Consider the following 25,390-nt stretch of genomic DNA (forward strand, 5'->3'; position numbering starts at 1 on the left):
TAGAGAAGGGAAATAGGAAGGAGTCCACGGAAATAGCAACAGGGTCTGGGAGCAAATGGCATAAGGAGGGACGCAGTGTGAGCAATCCATTGGAAGGAGGGAACATCAGACCTGAATGGAGCTAATCCCTAGAGGTGGGCACCAGGAAGCACCCCAGGACAGTAGCCCATTTCTATTCTGTATAACCTGAGTTCTATATTTGGCTGTAGTCTCTGTGCAAGAACATTAGCGTATGGTCCAAAGATTTTGGTATTCTGCCATTCTTCATTTGAAGAAGCTCCATAGAACATGCTATTTGATAATAGCTGATGTTTCCCCTCTTCTTTTTAAATTATCCAGTGACAGGAGGCAGAGCTGTAACTAGGCATTTTAGCGCCTGGACAAACAAGCATATTTGCGCCCCCTACTGTTTCTTTTTCATCATTTTTCCCACCCCTGGGGCTTTGCACCCTGAGTGGCTGCCCCACCCTAGTTATGGCCCTGCTAGGAGGAAGCTTTGTAAACATAATCATTGTTTATTAATAGAATTCCTTGGAGAAAAGTGTTTATATCATATTAGTCTTTTCCATGAAATAGGTGACTCATCTGAATTCATATGATTTTATTAGCTAATGTATCATTTAGAAAGTTGTGGCAGAAATAACTGAACAGGATCTTTGTGCTTTAGAAGATAAACTAATCAACATCTTGAGTCAGGCAGAAGCTTCTCACATGGTACATTGACACACATTCATGTGAATGAGTGGGGAGCTTTGGTTCTTGCTCTGGAGCATTCAGCTTTGGCCACAGTCAAAGACACAATATTGGGCAGGTGAAGCATTTGTCTTTTCAGGTACAGTAATTCCCCTCCTTGCCCAAAGATCTTCAGATATCCCACTGTCACAGAGCGAACTGGGCCTCTAAAGGAGCTAAGGCCCAAGTTGTGCTCTGTGCCTGGGTCATATGACAGCAGCATGGGGCTAATGCTTCCTAAAAAAGGAACTGTTGCTCAGTCAAAGAAGACTGGAGGTTGGGAGTGGGACCAGCAAAGCTCCTTGTCCAGATGGAGCTGAAGCAGGAGCCTAAAAAGGAACTGGAGTGAGGCATAAGAATGGCCCTATTGGGTCAGACCAAAGGTCCATCTAGCCCAGTATTCTGTCTTCAAACAGTGGCCAGTGCCAGGTGCTCCAGAGGGAATGAACAGAACAGGTAATCTTCAAGTCATCCATTCCCAGTCACTCATTCCCAGCTTCTGGCAAACAGAGGTTAGGGACACCATCCCTGCCCATCCTGGCTAATAGCCATTGATGGACCTATCCTCCATGAACTTATCTAGTTCTTTTTTTAACCCTGTTATGGTCTTGGCCTTCACAACATCCTCTGGCAAGGAGTTCCACAGGTTGACTGTGTGTCGTGTGAAGAAATACTTCCTTTTGTTTGTTTTAAACCTGCTGCCTATTAATTTCATTTGGTGACCCCTAGTTCTTGTGTTATGAGAAGTAGTAAACAACACCTCCTTATCTACTTTCTCTACACCAGTCATGATTTTATAGACCTCAATTATATCTCCCCTTAGCCGTCTCTTTTCCAAGCTGAAAAGTCCCGTCCCAGTCTTATTACTCTCTCCTAATACGGAAGCCGTTCCATACCCCTAATCATTTTTGTTGCCCTTTTCTGAACCTTTTCCAATTCCAATATATCTTTTTTGAGATGGGGTGACCACATCTGCACACAGTATTCAAGATGTGGGTGTACCATGGATTTATATAGAGGCAACATTATATTTTCTGTCCTAGTATCTATCCCTTTCTTAATTATTCCCAGCATTCTGTTCGCATTTTTGACTGCCACTGGATATTGAGTGGATGTTTTCAGAGAACTGTCCACAATGACTCCAAGATCTCTTTCTTGAGTGGTAACAGCTAATTTAGACCCATCATTTTATATGTCTAGTTGGGATTATTCTTTCCAATGTGCATTACTTTGCATTTATCAATATTAAATTTCATCTGCCATTTTGTTGCCCAATCACCCAGTTTTGAGAGATCCTTTTGTAGCTCTTCACAGTCTGCCTGGTGTTAACTATCTTTAGTAATTTTGTATCATCTGCAAATTTTGCCACCTCACTGTTTACCCCTTTTTCCAGATCATTTCAGGCCCATGAGAAGAGCATGACATTCCATGCAGAAAGTGTCCTGGCCTGAGAGAATTGGTGACTGAGCCTGCAAGTGGGAACTCAGAAAGAGACAGTGTCTAATGCCTTGACATTAGGGGTAGCTGTGGAGCCCTGTAGAAGGAGCCAGAAGGATTGGTGACACCCTAAGGGCAATTGGGAAGGACTGAGGAGTACCAGGGAGCCTGTTGCAAAGGTGTAGAATTGAATACCTTTAGGTTATGTTGCAAACATCACAAAGAAGGGGAAACTTTAATTACAACATATGGAGTATGTTTACTTTATGCTACCAAAAGGGAAAACTGAGGTGCAAACATTAAGATGCAGGGTCAATGTAAACTGACCTGCTCACACTCACCTATACTACAGCTGTAGGACACAATGGCTTTTCTTGGGCTTCAGCAGACTAACTCTTAGCTCTTGCCATGTCTTTGCTAGTTGCTGTGGCCCTCCCACAGCCTTGCATGAAGCTCTGGCTGGCTTGGCTGTCGTTCCAGTTTTTCCTTATCACTTAGTTGTTTCTGAATATACATGTTCTTCTGAGATACAAGTGCTTTCTAATTTGTTCTTTTTCTTTTAAGAGCTGGACTGGAATCAAATCTCCTGATCTGACCAGCACTGAACTTTGCAAGGCGGTAGCTATGACAATAATTTCACGGACAAGACCCTTGCTGTTATATGAGTCACACCAGAGCTCATATCTAAACCGCCCCAAATTCTGGAGTGTTCACAGTCCGGAACTGGATCTGGATGTAAAATCACACTTGGACCCATCTCTGCCTTGAAGTTTTGTGCTGTCCCCACTTCCTAACTAGAAGAACAACAAGGGCTACCAACTGAGACCTCTAGCAATTCCCTTAAGAGATGGATATCACCACTGTCACCTACTCCAACTGCATGGTAGCTGTAGCCCAAATAAGTAGCCTCTTTATTGTATTAGTGAATATGTATTGCTATTACTAAATGCTGCTGTATTGGCTAAAGATCACCCACATCTGAGTGAGGCAGGAAATTCCAGTGCTTTCTGATTCAAAGCTAGGAAGTCTGGGTTTTGGACTATGACCAGAGTGCTCTAAACACCAATAATATAGAAAGAACAGGAAACAAGGAAGATTTAGTTTAAATGCATAGAACCAACCATAACTAGCTGAAAATAATATTTCCAGTGTCCTCATGAATGGGTTCTTTGCTGAAAACACATTGGATCAAAAATTAATATAGCCTTTGACACAAGGGTTACTTTTCTTTAGTGATTATTATTAGAGACATATTAATAACCTCTAAAGCAGTAGTGGGCAACCTGTGGTCCGTGGGCGCAAGCAGCCAGTCAGGGTAATCCACTGGCAGATCGCCAGACAGTTTGTTTATATTTGCATGGCCACCCACAGCTCCCAGTGGCTGCAGTTCACCATTCCCAAGAGAGGGCATCTAGTCCAGTCCCCTGCACTCATGGCAGGACTAAGTATTATCTAGACCATCCCTGACAGGTGTTTATCTAACCTGCTCTTAAAAAACTCCAATGATGGAGATTCCACAACCTCCCTGAGCAATTTATTCCAGTGCTTAACCACCCTGACAGGAAGTTTTTCCTAATGTCTAACCTAAACCATCCCTGCTGCAATTTAAGCCCATTACTTCTTGCCCTGTCCTCAGATGTTGAGAAGAATTTTTCTCTTCCTCCTTGTAATAACCTTTTATGTACTTGAAAATTGTCATCATGTCCCCTGTCACTCTTCTATTCTCCAAGCTACACAAACCCAGTTTTTTCAATCTTCCCTCATAGGTCATGTTTTCTAGACCTTTAATCATTTTTGTTGCTCTTCTCTGGACTTACCCCAATTTGTCCACATCTGGCCTGAAATGTGGCACCCAGAACTGGACAGGATACTCCAGTTGAGCCTCATCAGTGTGGAGTAGAGCAGAAGAATGACTTGTTGTGTCTTGCTTACAACACTCCTGCTAATACATCCCAGAATGATCTTTGCTTTTTGTGCAATAGTGTTAAACTGTTGACTCCTTTAGCTTGTGATCCACCATGACCCCCAGATTCCTTTCTGCAGTAATGATCTGTATCAAGTCTGGAAGTCATATTGACACAACATAATAGTTTAGGCCCAGATCCAGCAATTCATTCTGTGTTAGCTTATTGACTTCAGAGGGGTTTAATGTACGTGCAGTGGTGTCCATGGGCACAGTGAATTGCAAAGTCGAGGCCTTAAATAGCACCACTCAAACCAAAAATGAATTTCTCCCCTTGCAGTGGGCTTGAAACAGGACTTATGTTATGCATGGGCTTTGTACTGGGCTCTGCTCAGGTGAGAATTTCCCCCAGAGTGCTTTACCAACTACATCTGGCATCACTGAAATTCAGCTACAGCTGGGATGGAGTGTGGCACTGATATATTTAACATTGTTGGGACAGAGAAGAGAATCCCGGCAAACTCCTATTCCTTTGAAAAGTGCCACGGGACCTTTAATAGCTGTGCCAACTTAATTTTTAAGGTCTACTTCAAATGACCTCAGTAGAAAAAACCTGCATGATACTTTGTATCTACCAATGAAAGATGAGGGGTGGGGTCAGTTCTGGCAGGACTAGATGTAGAGCTGAACAAACAATCCGTGGTTAACATACTTAATAAATTCTGCCTTTCTGTTTTCACTCCCCTCTTTTAAATGAATTCTCACTCACCTCCCTAGCCAACCCCCTCATAACCAGACTCCAGTAGTTTGAAGAGGTTCCCCCGCCCCAAGTAGTTCCTCCTCCCAATGGCCACACCTGCCCTCCTCCTTGCCACAGTACCTCCTTGTGGCCTAAACATAAGAACATACAAACATAAGAATGGCCATACTGGGTCAGAGCAAAGGTCCATCCAGCCCAGTATGCTGTCTACCGACAGTGGCCAATGCCAGGTACCCCAGAGGAGTGAACCTAACAGGTAATGATCAAATGATCTCTCTCCTGCTATCCATCTCCACCCTCTGAGAAACAGAGGCTAGGGACACCATTCTTTACCCATCCTGGCTAATAGCCATTAATGGACTTAATCTCCATGAATGTATCCAGTTCTCTTTTAAACCCTGTTATAGTCCTAGCCTTCACAACCTCCTCAGGCAAGGAGTTCCAAAGGTTGACTGTGCGCTGAGTGAAGAAGAACTTCCTTTAATTTGTTTTAAACCTGCTACCCATTAATTTCATTTGGTGGCCCCTAATTCTTATATTACAGGAACAAGTAAATACCTTTTCCTTATTCACTTTCTCCACACCACCCATTATTTTATATACCTCTATCATATCTCCCCTCAGTCTCTTCTTTTCCAAGCTGAAAGTCCTAGCCTCTTTAATCTCTCCTCATATGGGACCCGTTCCAAACCCCTAATCATTTTAGTTGCTCTTTTCTGAACCTTTTCTAATGCCAGTATATCTTTTTTTGAGATGAGGGCACCACATCTGTATGCAGTATTTAAGATGTGGGCATACCATGGATTTATATAAGGACAATAAGATATTCTCCATCTTATTCTCTATCCCTCTTTTAATGATTCCTAACATCCCGTTTGCTTTTTTGACTGCCGCTGCACACTGCATGGACATCTTCAGAGAACTATCCACAATGACTCCAAGATCTTCCTCCTGATTAGTTGTAGCTAAATGAGCTCCCATCATATTGTATGTATAGTTGGGGTTACTTTACATTTATCTACATTAAATTTCATTTGCCATTTTTTTGCCCAATCACTTAGTTTTGTGAGATCTTTTTGAAGTTCTTCACAGTCTGCTTTGATCTTAACTATCTTGAGCAGTTTAGTGTCATCTGCAAATTTTTCCACCTCACCATTTACCCCTTTCTCCAGATCATATATGAATAAGTTGAATAGGATTGGTCCTAGGACTGACCCTTGGGGAACACCACTAGTTACCCCTCTCCAGTCTGAAAATTTACCATTTATTCCTACCCTTTGTTCCCTGCCTTTTAACCAGTTTTCAATCCATGAAAGGATCTTCCCTCTTATCACATGAGAACTTAATTTACATAAGAGCCTTTGGTGGGGGACATTGTCAAAGGCTTTCTGGAAATCTAAGTACACTATGTCCACTGGATCCCCCTTGTCCACATGTTTGTTGACCCCCTCAAAGAACTCTAATATATTAGTAAGACATGATCTCCCTTTACAGAAACCATGTTGACTTTTGTGCAACAATTTATGTTCTTCTGTGGGTCTGACAATTTTATTCTTTACTATTGTTTCAACCAATTTGCCCGGTACTGACGTTCGACTTACCGGTCTGTAATTGCCAGGATCACCTCTAGAGCCCTTCTTAAATATTGGCGTTACATTAGCTATCTTCCAGTCATTGGGTACAGAAGCTGATTTAAAGGACAGGTTACAAACCATAGTTAATAGTTCTGCAATTTCACATTTGAGTTCTTTCAGAACTCTTGGGTGAATGCCATCTGGTCCCGGTGACTTGTTACTGTTAAGTTTCTCAATTAATTCCAAAATCTCCTCTAGTGACACTTCAATCTGTGACAATTCCTCAGATTTGTCACCTACAAAAGATGGCTCAGGTTTGGGAATCTCCCTAACATCCTCAGCCGTGAAGACTGAAGCAAAGAATTCATGTAGCTTCTCTGCAATGACTTTATCGTCTTTAAGTGCTCCTTTTGCATCTTGATCGTCCAGGGGCCCCATTGGTTGTTTAGCAGGCTTCCTGCTTCTGATGTACTTAAAAACATTTTGTTTTTACCTTTTGAGTTTTTGGCTAGCTGTTTTTCAAACTCCTTTTTGGCTTTTCTTATTACATTTTTACATTTAATTTGGCAGTGTTTATGCTCCTTTCTGTTTACCTCACTAGGATTTGACTTCCACATTTTAAAAGATGCCTTTTTATTTCTCACTGCTTCTTTTACATAGTTGTTAAGCCACGGTGGCTCTTTTTTTAGTTTTTTTACTGTGTTTTTTAATTTGGGGTATACATTTAATTTGAGCCTCCATTATGGTGTCTTTGAAAAGTGTCCATGGAGCTTGCAGGGATTTCACTCTAGTCACTGTACCTTTTAATTTCTGTTTAACTAACCTCCTCATTTTTGCATAGTTCCCCTTTCTGAAATTAAATGCCACAGTGTTGGGCTGTTGAGGTGTTCTTCCCACCACAGGAATGTTACATGTTATTATATTATGGTCACTATTTCCAAGCTGCCCTGTTACAGTTACCTCTTGGACCAGATCCAGAGCTCCACTCAGGACTAGATCGAGAGTTGCCTCTCCCCTTGTGGGTTCGTGTACCAGCTGCTCCAAGAAGAGGTCATTTAAAGTATTGAGAAATTTTGTCTCTGCATTTCGTCCTGAGGTGACATGTATCCAGTCAGTATGGGGATAATTGAAATCCCCCACTATTATTGAGTTTTTTATTTTGATAGCCTCTCTAATCTCCCTTAGCATTTCATCGTCACTATCACTGTCCTGGTCAGGTGGTTGATAATAGATCCCTACTGTTATATTCTTATTAGAGCATGGAATTACTATCCATAGAGGTTCTATGGAACATGTGGATTCATTTAAGATTTTTATTTCATTTGATTCTACATTATCTTTCACATATAGTGCCACTACCCTCTCCACCCCCCACATGACCTGTTCTGTCCTTCTGATATATTTTGTACCCCGGAATGATTGTGTCCCATTGATTGTCTTCACTCCACCAGGTTTCTGTGATGCCTATTAGATCAATATCCTCCTTTAACACGAGACACTCTAGTTCACCCATCTTATTATTTAGACTTCTAGCATTTGTGTACAAGCACTTTAAAAACCTGTCACTGTTTATTTGCCTTGTGTCAGATTTTCTGATGTGTCAGATTCTTTATGTGAATGCTTCTTGTCTGATCTGGCCCATACTTTATCCTCTTCCATCCTCTCCTCCTGACTAAAACCAAGAGAATCTCTATCAATAGACTCTCCTCTAAGAGAAGTCTCTGTTTGAGCCACGTGTGCCTCTGCAGCAATCGGCTTTCCCCCATCACTTTGTTTAAAAACTGCTCTGCAACCTTTTTAATGTTAAGTGCCAGCAGTCTGGATCCACTTTGGTTTAGGTGGAGCCCATCCTTCCTGTATAGGCTCCTCCATCCCAAAAGTTTCCCCAGTTCCTAATAAATCTAAAACCCTCCTCTCTACAGCATTGTCTCATCCGCGCACTGCGACTCTGAAGCTCTGCCTGCCTACCTGGCCCTGCGCATGGAACTGGTAGCATTTCTGAGAATGCCACCATAGAGGTCCTGGATTTCAATCTCTTTCCTAGCAGCCTAAATTTGGCCTCCAGGAGATCTCTCCTACCCTTCCCTATGTCATTGGTACCTACATGTACCACGACCACCGGCTCCTCCCCAGCACTAAACATAAGTCTATCTAGATGCCTTGAGAGATCTGCAACCTTCGCACCAGGCAGGCAAGTCACCATACAGTTCTCCTGGTCATCACAAACCCAGCTATCTATGTTTCTAATGATCGAATTTCCCATTACCAGCAACTGCCTTTTCCTAATGACTGGAGTTCCCTCCCCTGGAGAGGTAACCTCAGTGCAAGAGGATACCCAAACATCATCGGGAAGGAGGGTCCCAACCATGGGAGGTTTCCCTCTGCTCCTGTTGACTGCTCTCCTTCTCTGGGTTTTTCATCCTCCTTAACAGCGCAGGGGCTGTCTGACCAGAGGTGGGACAAATCTACAGTGTCCCGGAAAGCCTCATCAACATACCTCTCTGCCTCCCTTAGCTCCTCCATTTCTGCCACCCTGGCGTGCAAAGCCCTTACACGGTCTCTGAGGGCCAGGAGCTCCTTGCACTGAATGCACACATATGCCACCTGCCCACAGGGCAGGTAATCTAATGCTACACTGAGTGCAATAAACAGGATAGCCCGCACTCTGCTGCTGGGCTTCTGCCTGCATTTTCTCCTACAGCTTCCTAGGGAAACCTTGGAAATTTAGATGTTCCCCATTGGAACAAGTCAGTTTTTTAAAGGTTAAAGAACATTCCATTGTCCTATCATTCCCTTTTTCTTCTGCACAAATCAGCCAACTAAAAGAACAAGAACTGTAGCTGAGTTAACCTAACAATAACTTGGAGGGAGTAGCATAGGTGCTGGAACTAGGGGTGCTACTGCACCCCCTGGCTTAAAGTGGATTCCATTCTAAACAGAGTTTACAGTTTGGTTCAATGGCTCTCAGCACCCCCACTATACAAATTGGTCCAGCACCCCTGGGGAGTAGTATCTATGTATATACTATGACATCCCACCCAATATGCCATGCTTGCCTCTGACAGTGTGGTGAAGCTTAGACTAATTTAAAGCAGTGGTTCCTAATCTTTTCTCCTGCATGACTCTATTTTCAGATGTATTGCTTTCTGCAACCCCAGACAGCATGGAGGGTTCCATTTTAAAACTGCATCCTCCACACAGCATAACCTTGCATGCCTCATATGTGCAAGGTCATGCTGCACAGAGGATGCCATTTTGCTCTACAAAGTGACATCCTCCACACAGGGAGATTTTCTAAAATGGCATCCTCCTCTGCAACACTTGGGATTGCCATGACCCCATATGCTGATGGAGCGTGCTACCCATAGTTTGGGAACTGCTGGTTTAGAGACAGGAATGGGCGATATAGACTGGTGGCTCTAACTTAGCACTGCACTTCTACTGGATGCATGGGTCCAGTGGATGTCCAGAAACTGGTTCTCATAACAAAGAGCTACTGGCCATGTCATTCTCCTCCTCCTTCCTCCCCAGCTCAGTTAAGCATGCCTGGAGCAGCCGCAGATGTGGGGGGGTGCAGACTGGGCATGCATGCTTGATCACCATCGGGGGGCAGGGGTGGGGCTGGCATGCGTAGATGCGTGCCAACAAGTGAGAGAGAGAGAGAGTGAAAGAGAGAGAGAGAGAGAGAGACTCCATCCTTCTTGCTTGCTACTGCAGCTTGCTGGCATGGAAGGGTAGGACTTTTATTATGCTCGAGGCAGGCTAGAGGGAGAAATGTAGCAGCCTGCCTGTTAGTTAACTGATCTCATTCTCTGAGGCAGAGATGTTGCAGCCTGTCTATATAGTAATATTGTTAATTTCCTATTAGTTAACTGTTCCCATTCTCAGTCATTTCTCCCAGGAGCATAAAACCTGTGAAAGTTTTAAGGCCCCTACATTGTCAGAGTCATGTAAAGGAGCCTTATTATAAATGACAGTAAGGGAATCCTCAGCTAGGAAGATCTATGTGCTTTCTCACCAAAATGGCACAATGGGGTTAGAGTGTAGCTCATGATTTATTTTACTTACACATTAAAAAAAAAGACTTTGGGGCAAATAAAACATTTACCAAGCAGTCAATAAAATATCAGAACAAGCACTTTACAAAGTACCCAGCCAAGTCCAGGACAATGATTAGCAAAACTATATGACTTTCATGTGTGAAAGTCTGAGCAATTTAAAATGACATTCTACCTTTTTTTTTCCCCCCTCGCTATTTTGTGTGCTGTAATGTAAATTTAAATGAAAATCCTGGATTATAACTGGAATGCAGGGTATTAGTTACCAAGTGTTTGTAACTTAACTTTCATGTGTTCAGGAAATGCTGAATAGTTAGTGACTTTTTTCCTGTATTGTAGTTTAAATAAATTACCAAAACAATTGAAACTGGCGTGATTATACTGCATTATTTTGACAAATAAAATATGCAGAATTTTGAATTTTTTGGCACAGAATTTTGCATGTTTTGGTGCAGAATCCCCCCCAGGAGTAATGTGTTCTTTTCAGCCCACTCTTCCTCTTATCTCCTCTGCACATTTCTGTTTTCTTCTTTTTCCCATAACAAGTTGTGAATGTGGGGCTGATGCTGAATGCTAAGGAGACTATACTAAGTCCAATTCTAGGCACTTGTTTTACAGATAACAGCCAGTTTGCACTTTATCAGCTACCATGCTGGGGAGGTAACCTAAATACCCACAGCACTGGTAAGAGTTACGTCTCAGGTTACAGGGGAACTCTTTTAATCAGGACATTAAGATTTGATAATGAAGTATATAAATTGAATTTTGCTGAGTACATCAGCTCAGCATTTACACAGGCATGTAAGAGTTAACATACTAAGTCAGAATGGTGGTCTGTCAAGTCCAGTACCAATTGCTTCAGAGAGAAGCGACAAGAAATCTTGTAACTGACAATCATGGAATAACCTGCCCTCCCACCACTTCAGCTGAACTGGTGCTAGGACCAGTTTAACTCAGTTGAACCAGATAGTGTATAGGGCCTGAGGGCAGGGACAGAGAGAACTTTGGGATGTGTACTTCAAGTGTACTTGAATAAAAGTTGAGAATTTTCACTAACTGATTATTTCTCTCTTAGACTGCACAATTCTGTTCTATTTCACAAGATGACACAGATGAACCAAGAAACACTTTTATCTTATTTTGTCTTCCTTTTTAAGCTGTTTGAATACAAGATGTTCCTTTTCTGCCTCCCTTTGAGCTCTATCCAACTTCAACTGAAATCACTGAAAAGACACCTGTTGATTTAAAGTAAGGGTTGGATTGAGCTCATAGACCACTTCTGAAACTGCATACTTATTTCAAATACAAGGAAGACTGCCTGCAGAGAAGGTGTATTTTGTGTGTGTGTGTTGCTTTTCCCCATTTAAATTATATAATGTTTACTAAAAACAAATATTTAGAGTTAACAGTACTTCTAAAGGCCATGCCCCTGCTGTGGGATCAACTAGCTTGAACTTGGCTTAGGTGCATAGGCCCACCCTATGGGACATATCCAGCTCCAATTTTAGTCAACCAAAAGACTCCTCCCATTGACTTCAGTGGGAGCCACACTAGCTCATAAGAGATCCTGTTGCAGGCTAAGGGAGGAAAGCTGCTCTTACAGTTAAGGCTCTGTTCTGGGACACAGGAGATCCGTGTACAGGTTCTAGCTCTGCCGCAGACTTCCTGTGTGATCTTGGGCAAGTAGTTTAATCTCTCTGTGCCTCCATTGCCTATCTGTGAAATCAGGCTAATATTCCCTTTCAGTGTCCTCTTTGAGGTAAGGACTGTCTCTTACTACGTGTGTGTATAACACAATGCAGTCCTGAGCTCAGCTGGGGCCTTTAGGCTCTAATATAAATATTGGTCATTGTGAGGAAGGCTCATGACAGTGTGGGGACTATGCCTGCAAATGCTGCCCATTTAGTTTTCCAAAACATTTGTTTTTAAAAGTTTAACTCCAGACTTTTGATTGGCTGCAGGGGAACTCCAATCATTTCAGCTATTTCTTAGTTTTAAGCCTTCTTTTCCCATGCATATCAAAGGACCTGCTCTCTCTCACAGTGAGAGGAGAGGGACTATAATCAAAGATGAGAGTATCAGATTTCAGAGAGATGGGTGGATGGAGTGGCATCCATGGATAACTAAAAATAACTGTTCATGTTAAGTTGCCCATTTATTATATTTACATTTATTTTTAGTATCCAAATGTTTTTATTTAAGTTTAAAATATCAAACAGTGCTGCAAAATAAAAAAATATGGTTAGGATTCTCCATTATGGTAAAGCATCTTAAAAGGTTTGTATATTTCTGTCTGCTTGATGCACCTGTTTCTCACCTCTCACCCCCCCCTTCTGCCCCCAATTCTATGGATTTCACTGGAGTTACTCCTGATTTACAAAGGTATAACTGAGAACAGCTTCAAGCCATATATGTAGGCCCAGACATGAGTCAGCTAAACCACAAAAACTGAGTACCCACAACAGCTGTTTAACTTATCTAGCCAATTCAGTGGTGGCCTGTTTTGCTTCCTGCAAGCTCTGTCGCTTGCCTGTCACTGAGAACTTGTCTTGAAAGGTTGTGTGCTGGGATCTTTACTATATTTAGCTGTTTAGAATGCGGCGACTACCTGCATTTTACAACTGGCTCTATCCACAGTGGTTGTCTAAGGACTGGGTACAAAGGCTCTCTCTCAGCTGTATCCAAATTTGTATGTCTGTGTAGTGGGGCAACTGCCCCACTCTGGCGTGGAAGGAGTTGGAGCAAGCCAGAGAGGCTGCACAGAGCCCCAGCTAATCATGGAAGGGCTTATTGGGACCCAATCAAGTGGAGGCTTGATAGCAGCCTATCAGGGCCAGGCTGGTCCCTATAAAAAGGCTGCAGGGCAGAGAGGAGCAGTGTCTCTCCCTGGAGGGCAAAGGGAAAAGGACTGGTTCTTAGCAAGAAAAGTGGCAGCGGCAGGGGCAGGGGCAGGGGCAGGGCAGCAGAGGCTGGCAGAGCTCTAGGCTGACAACTGACACAAAGGGGCAGAGAAGGTGTTAGGACGATGGGGAAGTGGCACAAGGAAGTAGGCAGTAGAGGAGAGCAGTAAGTGGCTGCTGCTAGAGGGTCCCTGGGTCGGGGCCCACAGTAGCAGGCAGGCCTCCCCCACACTTGCCAGTGATGAGAGTGGCTAAGCCAGACTGCAGTTAGCCCTTGGAGGAAGGGGCTAGACTGAGGACTGCAGTGAGCCACTGGGGTGAGTGATAAAACCAGAAGCTGCCAGTCCCCCGGAAGGTGGCGGGGAGAGCCAGCAGAGCGGGCAGTGTCCAGAAGCAGACACCATGGTCTGGGAGTGATGTGGGTCTGACTGTGAGGATGGTGGAGACACCACTAGTGAAGGCGTGCCGCTGAAAGAGCTAATTCCCAAACCAACCAACAAGAGGTGCTGCTGTGGTGAGTCTGGCACCATTACAGTCAGCTCCTCTCCAAGTCATGGGGGGAGTATTCTGACCAAGTTTCAGCAACATGGCTGTGTGAAACAATTGGCTAACATTCCCTCACTGTGATGGTTTTGTGTCGTATAACTCATTTTTCCAACTCCCCCATAAGCTGAGCCTGTCTTCTGATAACGAATTATCCTGAGGCTCATTTCTTTCAGTACATATTTTTAGCAAACAGATTCTGTCTTGGTCTCAAGTCCTTCTCTCCTGCCTGAAGTGATTCCACTACATGCTAAAGGGAGTATGTGTGTGTCCGTACAAATTTCAAGAGGCCGCTCATCCGATGGATAACTCCATGTACACCAGTGTGGGGCTCTGCAGGGAATTCTGGTATAGCCATGTGCAGCAGATCCAGTTTCTGTGGTCGGATTGTTTTGTTCTGCCCCTCTGAGCTTTCTAGTTTCAGCTAGTGAGCTGGCCTGAAGATAACACCTCCAGATTCCTGCTCACACCACTAGAATAACTGAACTGACAGCCCTCAGGGATTTCTTCCCAGGTTTTAGACTGAGCACAGTGTTCCCAGTGTACGAGTTGGGGAGTTTAATGTGTGTAAGAATATTTGCACAGTGCAGAACTGTACAACAAAGCTTACAGTTATGCACTTCACTATTGAGTCTCAGTGGTTTAAGGATGTAACAGCCAGAAGCAAAGATACTGAAAATTTTGCACATATTAAGCAGCATTTATCATGACATCCCTGTTAGGTAGGTAAGGGTTATCATTTTACAGATGAAGAATTGAAGCAGAGTCAGGCTAGTGATTTGCCTAAGGTCACATACCATTAGCAAGTGACAGAGCTAGGAAAATAATACAGGAATTTTGGATCCTAGTCCTTGTCATGGAGTACTCTACGCACTGCTAGGTGATGCCCACTTCTGGTGATTAACTCCACCTAGTCCAGCACTCTCCTTCTGGTCCCCTGGCAGCTCTACTCCAGCTTATGGAGTTGCAATATGGCTGCTTCATGTCTCAGCCCTCCAGCCAGGTCATGCTGTGATTTCCCCTTCTGGGAGAAGTCTTTCCAAGTCTCTCTGCACAAGCTGTGTCAGGCAGTCCTCACACCCACTACCCTGCCTATGTCACTTCCACTACGATGCAGGCAGCCTTCCTGTTCACTGCCCCCAAGCAATACTATTCTACGGGGGATAGTAGGGGACCCCAGACCCACCCTCTACTCTAGGTTCCAGTCCAGGGCCCTACAATATGCAGTTAAGGTCTGGGACTTCACCAATCCTAGTGCTCTCTTCCCTGGACTACTTCCTACCATACTTTAATCTTCTTTTCCTCCAGCCTTCCTAGTCAGACTCCTGTCCCTCACCCACACCCTTCAGTAAGAGAAGCTATGGGCTTCCTCCATGCTGCCCTACAGTATTGCCAGCTTTATAGAAGCCTCAAGTGCTGTGGCTAAGTTTGGATAAACTCCCAAGCTTGTTAAAAGGAACTAGCTCAGCAGACTCTCAGCCATCAAATGAGATAACTTATTGTTTTTTCTATTTTGTGAGTAAAGCCTTTGCTGTTGGATTGGGGAAAAAATGGCAAAGCAATATGATTGTTTGACTAGGCCATTGGTTCCCAAACTTTTTATTAAGATGATCAACCAACTGTAAGTTGTCATATTGTCTTTTTTTGTTACCCACCCATCGTCCAAATTCTTGGTGGGGGGAAGGCAAAATCATAGGCCAGGATCCTTCTCCTCCCCCACTTCTGCCACTGCCTTGCCTTGCTGAGAGGGCACTGACCACCTACAATAGCATCCTCTGCTCTGGCACTGCAATTCTAATCCTGGCCTGATGGGGCATGCAGGGTGTGGGGGGAAGATCAAGCCTGTCATACACTCACCCGGTAGTGATGGCTCTTGTCCCATGAGGCTGTGCCTGGCTCCCCACTCTGGCCTTGAAACCTACCACACAGGGTTACAGCACCACTCAGGTTTGGAGTGACTGCGGCACAACTTTCTAATTGCACAAAACTGAACACGCTTGCCCTACCCCTTCTCTGAGGCCCCGCCCTACTCACTCCATCCCCCCTTCCTCCATCGCTTGCTCTCTCTCATCTTCACTCACTCGCTCATTTTCACCGGGTTGGGAAAGGTCCCTTTTTGACCGGGTGTTCCTGTTGAAAACTGGACACCTGGCAAACCTGTGGCTGCCATGACGATGGAGGAAGAGATGGGCCAAATTTCAATGAGTAGCACTGTGGTCGCAACACCAGTCATTCGGATTTGGCTCAGCTACTCCATCGTAATGGGGGGCCAGCTGGGCCAAACCTGAATGGCGCTGTGATGCCGTGCATAAGGTCACAATGCCCGGAGTGGGCTATGGGGCCAGCCCTGAGGAACAGGAGCCAAGGCTGTGTGGTTGGTTTGATCTCCAACCTCCCAGGAGCTTCCCTCTGCACCCCACCTAAAATCTTCCCATGACTCAATCCACTGTTTGGTAAACACTGGACTCGACCATACTGGATGTTTTATAAACTCACTGCGTTGTGTTTCTATAAATCTCTCTTTAAAATTCTATGCTCAGACCTGCAGTACACACAATACTGTTATAAATTAAGGCCTTTCACTTTATGTAGTGGTGAGTGTAATAAATAGCTGTTAGTGGAGTGCATGGTTATAGTAATGTCAGGTGGTAGAATACAATCAATAGTAACTAACAAACCTCCTTAGTTCCAGTATCCTCTTGAAGGCCAGTTTGGGTGAGACCCTGGGAACTAACTCCATTAAAATGTTGGAATCCTGATCTTCTTCAGCCTCCACAACATATGCAGGTATAAATAATAGGGAACTTATTTAAAGATACAGTCAGAGGAGGGTGGGTGAGTTACCTCTGTTATACAGAATCACCACTCACAGCTGAAACATTGGTTAGGCACTGCACCAGAAGTGACAGGAACAAATATTACTGCTAGGACAGGTGCAAGCTTCGATAGCAAGTTTATGTGAAATATAAATGGAATATAGCCAGTTTCCTATTTGATGTTAATTTCCTTTCAGACCAAAAACATGCACACACTTATTTTTCAATTCAGCTGAACTGATCTCTCAGAGTGAATTATTCAGCTAATACTTGCTTATGCACCTCCTTTCCTTTGGCACTTCCTTTAAAGAAAAAGCATTAGAAGTAGAGCTGTCTGACTTGAAACTTACTTTTTGATACATACTAATACTGATACTGCAATGTAGCTGTCTGGCTAAATACACAAAATAAACAGCCTTAGGACAAAGTTTATAAAAATATTGAGTGCCACCATACATTTGAAATACCATGGAGTTTTAATTCTTACCCCTAAAACAAGGCCTGTGAGGCTGGCACAGATCCAGATCATATTAATCACCGTTTATAAGCCTTGCACCCCCTCAAGATATTAAAATAAAACATTATTTCAGAATTTCTTCCCTCTCCACAATGAACAGCTGCCATTAAAGGGCTGAGCAGCCTGCAAGGTTGCTCCCACCGATAACCTGCTTGCTGGAATGACAGATTACTGAAATAAGGGGAGCAGTGGGCTGATGTGAAGGAGGGATTGTCTAAGGGAATGTCTTTTTCTTCTGTGGTTTGTAAAGCACACAGCAAAATGGGGCACCTAGGTGCTACAATAATACAAATAAATAAGAATAAAGAGCCCAGAGAGTGGCTGCTTGCGAAGTGTACCTGTTCAAGAGAAACATTCTCTTTAAGAAATAGAAATTGTTGGACACTTTTGCCCCAAAATGCTCTCTTAGTCCAATATATTTCAATGGAGTTAACAGGTGCATCCCTTGTTCCCCCTCCCCTGTCCCAATTTATACCTTCCACATATGGGAGTAGAGCTCAAAAAGCATGCAACTTCATGAAGATTGGATAAAAGCCAAATCTCAATCTTTACACTGAGCTTTGCCTATTACTAGCCTGCATTTAACTGGGCTTTAAAGTCTGCAGTTTCTGACACTGACCTTCTACAAACCCTCCCTATCTAGAGGTTGTACTAACAAAGGAGAAAGTATTTTTCTATGTGCTTATGTTCACTAGCTAGCTCTTTATGCTCTTCAAACAAGTCTTTCCAGTATGTAAAAGGTCACATTCCATGGATTTGGCATTTCCTATTTTCATTTGTCATTGAGTGCATTATTTTCCCCTTGAAGCTCCCTAAAAATTCCATGGGCCTCAGCGAGTGGCCTGCCTTAGGTGCAGACTCCACAGGCTTCTGCCAGCTTATGTTTAATAATTAATTCAAGAAAACCACATACCAGCAATTCAGTTGGCTTAACAAAAAAGGTGTGTGTGAAAACTGGCCACTCTGCACTGGTTTTAGCACAGGTAATCAAGAGAAAGATCACTGAAATACTTTAGAAGTGGCCCTGCACCAAGCTCCCAGATTTGGACACTCTCAAAATTGGATCTGAGTCTGTATCACAACTTTGCACTTCAGTCCTGGCTCTAGCCTAAGTCATACAAGACTCAGTTCTTGCAGCTTTGACAAGATGGCTACTGTGTGACTTTTGTCAAGCTCAGAGATGCAAATTGCAGCTCAGTGTTTTCAAAAGTCAGTTCCAGTGGTTCAGCCAGCTGGTTTTAGAATGAAACCTTCTGTGAGCTTTAACACATAGCCATTGTGAGAATACGCTTATACCTCTCTCAAATGTAGCACTGTAGGTATTCTAATAGGCCTGCTACTATTTGAACTAAGTGTTCTGTAGTACGCATTCTTCCAGCAGGTTGTATGAATAATTTTTAGAATATGGGTAGTTCACAAACTGTGCCTGTAGCCTGTTCACTACTAAGAGTTATCACTACAAAAGGTTTCTCTCCCCCGCCCTCCTGCTGGTAATAGCTCACCTTAAGTGATCGCTCTCGTTAGTGTCTATGGTAACACCCATTGTTTCATGTTCTCTATGTATATAAATCTCCCCACTGTATTTTCCACTGAATGCAGCCGATGAAGTGAGCTGTAGCTCACGAAAGCTTATGCTGAAATAAATTGGTTAGTCTCTAAGGTGCCACAAGTCCTCCTTTTCTTTTTGCGAATACAGACTAACACGGCTGTTACTCTGAAACTACTAAGCGTTAGAGACAGAAGCGGGCCAAGTAGTTAGGGCACTATTCTAGCACTCAGGAAACTAGGATTCAATTTCCTGCTCTGACACTTTCAGCACGATAATAGCCTATCCCTACCTCTCAGAGGCAGGGTGAGGATAAATACATTAAAGATTGGCAGGTGATCAGATGCTGTGGTGATACGGGTTGTAAAAATACTTTAAAGAAAAATATTGTGGTGTGTAATTGGTCATTGGTATTGTTTCTGCCCCCTGACTGGATGACTGAAACTCTTTAGAGGTGAATAATCCACTTCCAAAAGTTTCATAAATTTATAGTGGGATTCATAACCATTTCCATGGATGCCAAGTACCCATCCAAATGTGTACAGATAATAAAAATAGTAAAAAATCCACAAATAGCAGCAAATCAGATGTATTGCCCCTCCTCCCCCCCCACACTCACATTATTCTACTAGTTCTAGTCCTCATATTGTTTCATACAAGTACCATAGCATGGACTGTATTTAAGCTATTGGGCCAGAGTTTCTGCTTCACCCAGATTATGCTTAGTGGACCATTATCTTAAACATTTTCATAACGATTTTCAGTCCCCACCTTTTGACCCTGTCTTAAATTAGAGGAATTTAGGGTCCGCTCTACTCGTAATTTTTCATCTGTTAATATTCACTGCTTCTTGTCAACTGTGGAGAATAGGCCACTTCCACCTTGATTGAATTGGCCTCATTAGCACTGACCCCCCACGTGGTAAGGCAACTCCAATCTTTTCATGTGCTGTAATATATATATATAGTGCTTACTGTATTTTTCACTCCATGCATCTGATGAAGTGGATTTTAGCCCACAAAATCTTATACCCAAATAAATTTGTTAGGCTCTAAGGTGCCATAGGACTCCTCGCTGTTTTTGCTGATACAGACTAACACGGCTACCACTCTGAAATCTATGGGACCTGGCAACAGTTCCTAAGGTACCACCCACTGGCAGAGAATAGTCAGTAAGCAGCACACTTCGATTTCTCCTGCTCCTCTTTGCTCTGCCCCTCACAGCCTTTGTCCCAGACACATTCCCTGCATTTCCACCCCCACCCTCATGTGGGTGAAAAAGCAGCTGGGTATGTGCTGTCTTTACTCCTACTGACCTGTGTAAAGGAGAGGGGCGAGACAAAGCATTTGCCCTGATATGTTGTACCTCAATGGCCAGCAGCCCTGGGAGCCTCCTTCTGGATAGTAATGTGTATATTAAGTAACCATGAATTAAATTTTAGCTAGTGTAGTGAAAAATATTTGAGAGAGATTGGGTCTTCGTGGTAACTGTGTATTTCTTTTCACATCACTCTGTGGTCTGTTTCCAAGTTCACTGTATGTACATACATGGCTGGGTGTGGATGCTGACAAAATCCCTTAGACAATAATGCTCACTATACCGCAGTGAGGAGCTCCTGTAGTTTTGCCATGTACTTTACCTACTGCAGATGCACAGTATCTAGCACCACTGCTCCTGTTCCCAGAAGTTTTGCTTATGGATCTTTGGATCTGGAAGATTTGGTACCACTGCCCTTTACTTTTTCTGTTATCACTGGGCCACCTGCTGCTCCTACTTCAGGAGACTACTACTAACATTTCTTTCTGAATGCAGTGAAGACTTATTTTTGAGAACAAGCGATGGTTATTCTACATCAGGGGTTGGCAACCTTTCAAAAGTGGTCTGCCGAGTCTTCATTTATTCACTTTAATTTATGGTTTCGTGTGCCAGAAATACATGTAAATGTTTTTAGAAGGTCTCTTTCTAAATATATAATATATACTTGAATTATTGTTGCATATAAAGTAAATAAGGTTTTTAAAATGTTTAAGAAGCTTCATTTAAAATTAAATTAAAATGCAGATCTTATCAGTTTAGTGTGATCCTTGCCCTTGCTTTTCCTTGCTGAGTTTTCCAATGTCTGGCACGTATTTGGATACGTTAAGCTGCACACAGGCTTCTGAGTAATCAGTTGTTAACCGGCTCTGAGAGGGACAGAAGACAGATTTCATGTGTGAAAATACCTGTTCACACAAGTATGTGGATCCATACTTGTGGATCCATGTGCAAAGCAATTTTCTTCAATTTTCTTAAATTTCAATGGCAAGGACATCCAGCAGGTCAGAATAGAGGCCCCAAGATCTCTCTCGGTAGCTTCAAGTGCACTCTGCAGATCTCCAAACTTTGATGCCCACAATTCTGAGCTTTGTAACTGAATGAGCTGCATTTTGAAATCTTCAACACCCAGCCACTGAAATACAGACAGATCCAAGTTGCTTTCATTGAACTTTTCAGGTTTAATTAGAAAAGAAAGCATTGGGCCAAACTGCTGGAAATCTTGAAAATTCTGATTCTAGTTCTTGCACGTACATTCTAATCTCAACGTCAAACACAGTGCGCTGTTCCACATGGTGTGATAGTGATGTAAGCAGCAAATCAGGACTTAAAAATATCCCAGTACAGTGGTGCTGGAACAATTTTTAAGGTGGGGTTGCTGAGCTGCACCCCCTCTTGCCCCTGTCTGCACCCCTCACTGCCCCAGGCTGGGGCCAGTGGGCCACAGCTGGGGGCGGCTGCAGAGCCCCAGGCCAGTAGCAGAGCCCCCAGACTGGTGGCCAGGACCTGGGGCCGGCAGATGGAACCCCAGCTGGCAGAGGGCCGGCGGCTAGTACCCCAGGCCAGGAGTGGAGCCCCCGGGACCAGTGTCCAGGACCTGGGCAGTGTGAGTGCCACTGAAAATGAGCTTGCATGCCAAAGGTTGCCTACCCCTGTTCTACATGATACAAATATCTAGGGTGAAATGCTGACCATATTGAAGCCCATGGGAGTTTTGACATTGATGAGGCCAGATTTCGCTTTTAGTATCTGGAGAGAAGGGGGAAAAGAAAAAAAAAAAAAGGAAGCTTTGATAGTTTGTGGATCATACTCAATTACAAATCTTCACCTTAAAAGGTAAATATAAGCACTGGGGAGACACAGCATTTAAAAAACAAAAAACAAAAACTAATTCCTACAGTTCTTCTAAAACTGGAAATCTCCTGCACACAGCTTTTACTCCTTCCGCTATCCCTGTCTCAGCTGTGAAACAAAACAAATCTCACAGCATAAATAATGGGAACATTTAAGAACCAGCTGTTTTACTTTTTTCCAAAAAGGCTCAAAATTCCTCTCCCTCCCTTGGTTGTAATAAAACTAAAAAGTTACACAAAAAATTAAAATGTGCTTTTAACAAAAAAATATTGCTGTGTTCAAAATCAGAAGTTGCTCTTCACACCCAGGCTGGTTTCAGAAAATTCAAAATAATCTGCAAGAAACAAAAAGCTTTGCAAAATTCTGGGTCAGTGGCTCACTCTAGATTTCACCTGTCTTGTTTCTGCCATTATCAAATTTTCAGGCCTTGAGATCCACCTCCTAAACTAGAAATCAGTTTTGTGATAGGAAATGCACTCAACAGATGAATGGGAATAAAGATACACCTTTTAATATACTAAATAAATTTAAACAGCCCAATTTATGCTTTAGTAATTCTAAACCTCTGAGGCTAGTGCAATCCTTCCTATTTAATGTCTCAGGAGTTTAAAACATGAGACCACCCACGCAGAAATTGACTAACAGGACTAGTGCTACATCAAGACAGTACTATTTGACAAGCTCCCCACCCCAATTATATTACAATAGACAAAGATAGTTCTGAGGGGAAGGGAGTGTGTGAGTCTCTGTGGAGGTGAAGGGAACTGAGAGGAGAGAGAAGACGAGAATTAAAATTAATTTCTCATATTACCTATGCCTAATCCAGAGACCTCGGCAGAGAGAAGGGAGTGGGGTTAAATTCAGCTCAAGACAACAAATAGCCAATTCCTTGGAAACGGAACCATACATTTTTTTAGGCAAACAAAGAACACAGAATGACTGCAGGCAGGGAGGCCTCTTAGTCCAGCATACAGACTTGCAGTTTGGCTTTGCAAGTGCCATGGAGTTCCTAAAAGATTGGGTCCTAATATATCTAAGGCTAGCCTGGTAGAGAAGACAAGAGAGAGGTTTTTGAACTACAACATATGGTCCAAGACAATGAAAAAATGTGTATTCACTTTCATAAATGCTTTCCTGCTGACCATATCAAGCTTTGTAACATTTAGCAACTGAAGCTGCTAATGAGATTATATTTCAAGGAAAATGTCCTTCCACTAAACAGAAACCCACCCCCTTCAAATTCAATATGACCAGTGTTTGTTATCAAGACCTATTAGCTTGTCTGTGAGTATTTGGTTACATTAGCTCTGAGGCTTTGCTTCTTTCCTTAGCTGGTTTAGCAAGGAAGTAATATCTCATTAACTAGTGGGGTGTTTGCTCATAGAACTATTGCTCCATCCACACAGTAGGATTTGGGCATTTTCAGTGCTAGTTCAAGCACAGGTAAGCTTGTGAGAAATTTCAAGCAACATGCTGCTCTTAATTGTACAGGTGACTTCGATGGGAGCTGCACCCATGGAACTGGCCTGGTCTGTGAATTTAAACTCATTTATTTAAATGGGTGCAAACCGCTGTGCCTGGGCATGCTTATTTCTGTGTGAGAGTGGCTTTCCCAGTTTACTTTAGGCTTGGTCGACCCTTGAAAGTTATATCAGCATAGCTGAGTCACTCAGGGGTGTGGTTTTTTCACACTCCTGGCCAACACAGCTTATGCCAACATAGCTGTGTCTACACTGGGGGTTATGTCAATGGAAGAGTGCTTCCATCGATGGAGCTAATGTCGCTGCGGGAAGGAGGTGGTGTTTCCCCAGGGACAGAATAACCCCTTCTGTTGATATGGCCTGCATAGCATATACATAGGTACGTCTGTAGGGTGTCCATAGTTTAAATATGTCCTCAGGTTGACTGGGAAGAGATTTAAGCTGTTCTCTATATCCAGCAGCTCTGACCCCGGATCTTTAGGGAAGAAAACCAGAGTATAGAACAGCTTCTTGAAAACAACAGACTTTTTATGTAACAGTAGACAATATATATTTTAACTCCTCATTTTTCCCCCTCCAAGATGAAACAGAAAAGTGACTCAGTAAACACACATTCATGCATACATCTATGAAGTAACTTAAGAGTTTGATAACATTAAACCTGTACCTGAATGAGGCCTGGGATTGGCACTGAGGCGGATGCCTCTGCTCCATAACCCTGATTGGATTCTTAAGACCTAAAAAAGAGAGAACAGACAAAGAGACATTGGTGAGGTGGATATCTGCCCATATAGCCCTCAAACCAAATTTAGCTCTCAATAGCCAGAAATAAATCTCAGCTCTCTGCTTAGCTCTTTTTTGGACCACTCATGGCCTCACTAAGCACTGTACATTCACTGGAGAAACCACTGCATGAGGAGGGGGATTGATTAGGCTTCATAGAGTCATCGAGAGGGATGGCCTCTCTCTGGATATGGGCCTGGATCACTCCCGTGTCTGGACCTCAGAACAGGGCAGAAGGAATCTGTTAATTCCTTGCCCTTGGACGGTACGCGGCCACCACCAAGTGATTTAACAAAGAATCAGGGAAAGGACCACTTGGAGTTCCTATTCCCCCAAAATATCCCCCCAAGCCATTACACCCCCTTTCCTGGGGAGGCTTGAGAATAATATCCTAACCAATTGGTTACAAAGTGACCGCAGACCCAAACCCCTGGGTCTTGGGACAATAGACAAATCAGTCAGGTTCTTAAAAGAAGGATTTTATTTGAAAAAAAAAAAAAGTAAAAATCACCTCTGTAAAATCAGGATGGAAAATAACTTTACAGGGTAACAAAAGATTCAAAAACACAGCAGAACTCCCTCTAAGCTTAGTTTCAAAGTTACAAAAAACAGGAATAAACCTCCCTCCAGCAAAGGAAAAATTCACAAGCAAAACAAAAGATAATCTAACACGCCTTGCCTGGCTTTTACTTACAATTTTTGTAATATGAGAGACTTTTAGGATGGTTTATAGGAGAAGGAGTTTTCTGACCTGATGCTTCTCTGCTTCTCAAGAGAACACACAAAACAAAGCCTCCCCCCGCAAGATTTGAAAGTATCTTCTTTCCCCATTGGTCCTTTTGGTCAGGTGCCAACCAGGTTATTTGAGCTTCTTAACCCCTTACAGGTAAGGAGGAATTCTAGGCTACCCTTAGCTGTATGGTTATGACAGAAGCCCTCTTGTAACTTCACTTTTAGAAGTGATACCAGTCATAAAAAATAGCTGGGAAACAAAGTATTTGGTGCATTTCCAGTGGTTTAATTTTATATCTGAACTATTTCTTCATTAGTACTTATCCTTCCTCATCCTTCCTGGCCTGGAGGATTCCCTGTTTGAGGGGCCATGATGACATATATTATCATGGGAGGAGAGTAATGTTACTAGAGAGCTATTTGCTATCAAGGGAGTAGTC

At 43.1% G+C, this 25,390-nt stretch overlaps 1 long non-coding RNA gene across 1 annotated transcript in view; it reads right to left on the reverse strand.

Annotated features, from left to right (window-relative positions):
* Nucleotides 1–24,177, reverse strand: part of LOC122466000 — a 58,742-nt gene extending 34,565 nt beyond the window's left edge. Inside the window, exon 1 of the long non-coding RNA XR_006291181.1 lies at nt 24,103–24,177. This is a non-coding gene — a long non-coding RNA (uncharacterized LOC122466000). The remainder of the gene's footprint in view (nt 1–24,102) is intronic.
* Nucleotides 24,178–25,390: the final 1,213 nt, after the last annotated feature.

Source organism: Chelonia mydas, chromosome 5 (assembly GCF_015237465.2).
Source record: "Chelonia mydas isolate rCheMyd1 chromosome 5, rCheMyd1.pri.v2, whole genome shotgun sequence".
In the NCBI taxonomy this organism is placed as follows: Eukaryota; Metazoa; Chordata; order Testudines; family Cheloniidae; genus Chelonia; species Chelonia mydas.